Source organism: Grammomys surdaster, unplaced genomic scaffold (assembly GCF_004785775.1).
Source record: "Grammomys surdaster isolate TR1022 unplaced genomic scaffold, NIH_TR_1.0 273, whole genome shotgun sequence".
In the NCBI taxonomy this organism is placed as follows: Eukaryota; Metazoa; Chordata; class Mammalia; order Rodentia; family Muridae; genus Grammomys; species Grammomys surdaster.
The window spans coordinates 2,589,706-2,595,893 of record NW_021604714.1 but is presented as its reverse complement, the minus strand read 5'-3'; positions in this window follow the sequence as shown (position 1 = coordinate 2,595,893).

Genomic DNA, 6,188 nt, shown 5'->3' with positions numbered 1-6,188 from the left:
CCCCAAGAACTGAGGGCAGGGGAGTCGCCAAGGCGGGAGGGGGAAGAGAAAGAGAAAAAGGACATGTGGGGTGTGGGGGGTCAGGATTATATAGGGAAGGAAGAGCCTCTGGGTGAAGGGCAGCTGAGCTTCTGTCCTGGAAAGTTCAGGGTTGGGGGCAAGGTCTGCCAGGCAAGGACTGAGGGATGCTGGGAGAACCTGGAGGCAAGATCTGCTTCGATGTGTAAAATATGCACCTCGGTCCCCTGTCCCGGGATCTGAAACCAAACAGTGGAGAGATGGTAGAACTCTTGTCTAGCACTGTACAGGCCTCAGGTTTGATTTCCCCAGGACCAAAAACAAAAAACAAATGTGCGCACACACACACACACACACACACACACACACACACACAGGTGGAGGCACAGTGTTGGGGTACATCTCAGGGCAGCCTAGTGCACACTAGCAAGCCCTCCACCACAGAACTGCCCCTAGCTCCTTCAGGTCGATCTGTAGTCAGAAGGGCAAGGTGCAGCTAGGGAGAGGCCGGAAAGAGCTGCACTGTGTGGCTGTGTGGCTGAGAGGAGCACAGAGCCCAGGGGCTGAGAGGCATCCCTTGACAGAAGCTGAACAGTAGGTACGATAAGCCTGTAAGACACCAGTGTCTCTAGAGACTTAGCTGTGGCCTAGGGAAGCTATACTGTATGCCATTATGAACTACAGGGATCCTCTTCCCTGGCCGAACACCAACAGTACTCAGGCAGGAGACTGAACGTACTTCTTCTAGGAAATGACAAGCAAAACAAAAAACACCTGGGGGCTGGAGAGATGACTCAGCAGTTAAGAGCACTGGCTACTCCTCCAGAGGTCCTGAGTTCAATTCCCAGCAACCACATGGTGGCTCACAACCATCTGTAATGGGATCTGATACTCTTGTTTGGTATGTCTGAGACAATTACAGTGTACTTGTGTGCATTAAATAAATAAATAAATAAATAAATAAATAAATGTTAACAAAAAGATTCACTTAGTCCAGTAACTCAAAAAAAAAAAAACAGACAAGTGATTTGTACAGACCCTTCCCCAAAGAGACTAGCTAATAGGAATATAGAAATGTTCAACATTCCTAATTAATCATAATAGAAATACAAATTAATGGTAAAATGAGCTGTCCCTTTGGTGTCTAGGGTGGCTAAAATCAAAGGACAGACATTAATAAGTGTTAGCAAAGAACCTAGAAATAAAAGGCTTTATACTCTGTTGGAGAGAACACGAAATGGTTCAGTCACTGACAGTATAAACAAAGGCAGATTTCTGCAGTTCAGGCTTCCTTCACTTCATTGGATCCTATCCAGTCCCTCCGTGTCTACCTTTTTCCTCCTATCATCACCCTTGGGTCAGGCAAGACAGCCATCCTCACTGACTCCAGAATTCCAGAAATCTATAATTAAAGAATCAGAGAGGGGAGTCTTCTCCTGGAGCCCTCCAGATGGCAATGTAGAACTCTCAGCTCCCTCTGCGCCACGCCTGCCTGGAGGCTGCCATGCTTCCCACCATGATGATAATGGACTCAACCTCAGAACCTCTTGTAAGGGTTCATGATTGGCCAAAGAATGATACCCCAGACTCAGATAGTATGTAAACACAGAGTGTGTTATTCTGCAGAAGTCCAGTATGCTGGGGACCTCTCCATTACTGAGACAGACAACCAAAAGAGCTCGCAGGCCTGATTTAAAGAGCATTAGGGAATCCCTGGGGTAGGTGACCTCTATGTTAATTTGTTGGGTTCATCTCCAAGAACACTCCATTACCAAGGTGTGGTGGCTGGAAACTTGCTGGGGAGGTCTGGACACTCTTGTCCTTGCCTCAGGCCAGGTGGCTGGGCAGCTTCTGAGGCCTGAACTTGCCTGGACTCACCCAGTTCTTAGAAACAGAGGTTTAGGCCTAGTCTCCTTAACTGCCAGTCTGAAGCCTGTCATGGAGTCAGCCTCGCCTTCTCACTGTAAGCCAGTCCCAATTAAATGTTGTCCTTTATAAGGAAAAAAGATCAAAGAAGGGTACCTTTTCTTTTTATAAACCAAATGTCTGGCTAGCCCTCCAGATATTCAACGCTACAATCTAACTTTTCCCTTCCTTTGGACAAAGGTAGTCATAACGGTTTTCAAGGTTAAATTCAGTCTTTCTGTTCCCCAGTCCTGGGCTTCATAGACTTCAGGGCAGGCAGAGAACTCTACTTTCTGCATCAAAGTGCTGACAACATGAAGTCAGCCCACGGCATGCCTTAGCCCAGCCCTCAAATCCTTCTATTCTGTTAAGCACCTATCTGCCTTTTGAATAGGGAATCCGTGGCCCTTTCCTTGAGCTAAGCCCTCACCTCTCTTAGCCTGAGTTTCCTCACTCACAGAATGGGAATAAAGCACAATGCTGTGCCTCACTGTGCCTTCAAAGTGTGGCCTAGAGGCTATGTCACCTCCCATGGTGGCACAAGCCTCGGGGAAGCTGAGCTGCCGCCTACTTTTTTTTTTTTTTTTTTAAGATTTATTTATTGCTGGGCGGTGGTGGCGCATGCCTTTAATCCCAGCACTTGGGAGGCAGAGGCAGGCGGATTTCTGAGTTCGAGGCCAGCCTGGTCTACAGAGTGAGTTCCAGGATAGCCAAGGCTACACAGAGAAACCCTGTCTCGAAAAACCAAAAAAAAAAAAAAAAAAAAGATTTATTTATTTATGAGAGTATACTGTAGCTGTCTTCAGACACACCAGAAGAAGGCATTGGATCCCCGCTACAGATGGTTGTGAGCCACCACATGGTTGCTGGGAATTGAACTCAGGACCTCTGGGAGAGCTGGGACCTTTAATCCCAGCACTTGGGAGGCAGAGGCAGGCAAATTGCTGTGAATTTGAAGCTAGCCTGATGTACAGAAGAATGAGTTCCAAGAGAGCCAGGGCTACACAGAGAAACCCTGTCTTGAAAAGCAGAACAAAACAATTTAAATTATATATCTACAATGAATCTGATTGGTCTGAGAGCAGTGTGTAATGGGTTTTTGTTGAGTGAATTAATGAAATTGTTAAAAACCATCACGGTCTTAATTTGCCACACACTGATTAGCAATAGTGGAAACCCACACTAACAAAAGCCTTTGGAGATACTCTCTATTTTTTTTTTTTTTTTTTTTTTTGGTTTTTTTGAGAAAGGGGTTTTTGGTATACCCCGGGGGGCTCGGGGGTCACTCTGTAGACCAGGCTGGTCTCGAACTCAGAAATCTGCCTCCCTGCCCCCCCAAAGTCCGGGATTACCGGCATTTGCCCCCCCCGCCCGGCATTTTTTTTTTTTTTTTTTTAAAGAGACAAGGTTTCCTGTGTCTCAGGCTGGCCTCAAACTCACTGTGCAGCTAAGCATGACCTTGAGTTCCCGATCCTCCTGCCTCTGCCTCCCAAGGGCTGAGATTACAAGTGTGTGCCACCAAACTCATTTTATGTGGTGCTAGAGACTGAAGCCATGCTAGACAAGCACCAACACACTGAGTCACATCCCTGGCTCTACCCACCTCCCCCCTAACCCTTTTTCTTTTTTCTTTACTTTGTGTCTTAGTTAGCAGTAGCGGTGAACAGACACCCTGACCAAGGCAACTCTTATAAGGACAACATTTAATTGGGGCTGGCTTACAAGTTCAGAGGTTCAGTCCATTATCATCAAGGTGGGAGCATGGCAGCATCCAGGCAGACATGGTGCAGAAGCTGAGAGTTCTACATCTTCATCTGAAGGCAGCTAGTGGAAGACTGGATTCCAGGCAGCTAGGAGGAGGATCTAAAAGCCCACACCTGCTCCAACAAGGTCACACTTCCAAATAGTGGCATTCCCTGAGCCAAGCATATACAAACCATCACAATTTGGTTTTAGTGTGTTTCTCTGTGTGTGTGTGTGTGTGTATGTGTGTGTTAATGTAAGTGTGTCTGAATGTGTATGTGTTTGTGTATGTCTGTGTGTGATGTGTGTGTGTTGTTTGTGTCTGTGAGTTATGTGTATGTTTGAGCTCAGGGCCCAAAGGAGGATGCTGATGTCCTGTTCTACTATTCTCTCCCTTGCCGCCTTGTGTACTAGTTTGCTTTTTACTGCTGTGATAAAGGCCATGACGGAAGGTAACTTGAAGAGGGAAGCATATAGTCTGTCATGAATGGAAGTCAGGGCAGGGTGAAGGAGATGCCCGCACAGTGCTGCTTGCTTACTAACTTGCCCTCTTATATATACCATCTAGGACAACAGGCACAGGGATGGTAGCCCCTCATAGAAATCATTAATCAAGAAAATGCCCACGGACTGGTGAGATGGCTCAGCGGTCAAGAACACTGGCTGCTCTTCCAAAGATCCTGAGATCCTGAGTTCAATTCCCAGCAACCACGTCTTGGCTCATGACCATCTATCTATAAAGAGATCTGATGCCCTTTTCTGGCAGGTAGATGGGCATGCAGACAGAACATTCCTAAATTAAAAAAATAGATAAGAGCCGGGCAGTGGTGGCACACGCCTTTAATCCCAGCACTTGGGAGGCAGAGGCAGGTGGATTTCTGAGTTCGAGGCCAGCCTGGTCTACAGAGTGAGTTCCAGGACAGCCAGGACTATACAGAGAAACTCTGTCTCGAAAAAAATCAAATAATAATAATAATAAAAATAAAAATAGATAAGTAAATAAAATTTTATAAAAGAAAAAGAAAATACCTACATCTCAATCTGATGAGGACACTGTCTCTCAGTTGAGGTTCCCTTTCTCAGATGACTCAAGCTTGTGTCAAGTTTAAAAAAAGAAAAGAAGCCGGGCAGTGGTGGCGCACGCCTTTAATCCCAGCACTTGGGAGGCAGAGGCAGGCAGATTTCTGAGTTTGAGGGCAGCCTGGTCTACAGAGTGAGTTCCAGGACAGCCAGGGCTACACAGAGGAACCCTGTCTCGAAAAACCAAAAAAAAAAAAAAAAAAAAAAATGGAAAAGAAAAGAAAAATCTAACCAGGACATGTTGAGACAGGGTCTCACTGAACTTTGAGCTGGGATGGAAGTCAGTCAGCCTCAGTTATAACCCAGCCTCTGCTCTCCACAGCATGGAGATACTTCACATATGGCCTTTTATTTTTTTAGGGGGGAGGGTGTTTGGCTTTTCAAGGGCTATTCTGGCACTCACCCTGTAGACCAGGCTGGCCTCGAACTCAGAGATCCACCTGCCTCTGTCTCCCAAGTGCTGGAATGTTTGGACTTAAAACGTTTTTGTTTTAAAATGTGTGTGATGGGGATTGAACTCAAGTCCTGATGCTTGCCCGGTAAGCCATCTTACAGGTGGACCCGTCTCCTCATCTTGTACTTTTCATTACTTTTCCAGACAGTCTCTTGTATCCCTGGGTGGCCTCAAACTAGCTGTGCAGCATAGGTGGGCCAAAAACTCCTAATTATCCTGCTATTTTCTTGTAGTGCTTTGTCTGCTTGTATGTATATGCATCGTGCATGTGTGAGCCTGGTGTTGCAGACATCAGAAGATAAGGTAGGTCAAATTCCCGAAACTGTAGTTATGGATGATGGTTCTGAGCTACCACACGTTTGCTAGAAACTGAACTCTGGTCCTCTTGGTGTTCTGCAAGAGCAACAAGCGCTATTCCTCAGAGTCCTCGATTTTTAACCCTTAGTTCATCGTGCATGCATTGCTTTTATTTAATAACGAACACTTACAACTAAAATTTTATTCCTTGAAATGATTTTTATTACATTTATTTATTTATTTATGGGCGGGCGGATGGCTGCTCATGGGCTGAGTCCTGCGTAGAGAAGTCAGAGGATACCTTGCGGGAGTCGGTCTCCCCTTTCACCTAGTGGCTTCTGGGGGTGGAACTCAGGTCTGCAGGCTTGGTGGCAAATGCCTTTCTTTACCCGCTGAGCCATCCTGCAGGCTCCCTAGAGTTATACTTTTAATGGTTAGATATAGATGGGAAACTGAAGTAAGCACCAGGAAAGTACTGTTAGTTGACACACACACACCACTAACAAGTTTTCCCCGCCTGCCTCAATCATCTACACTCAGCTTCGCTTCGCCTCTATTCTGTTCTTCTGAGCTTAGTCCCGCCCCTCCAAGTCCCGCCCACCACACCGTAAGACTCCACCCTTCACCACTTCCTTTTTCTCGGATTTCCGGGTTCACCCTCTGCCCCTAGCCTTAGTCGGCCTCAGCCCCG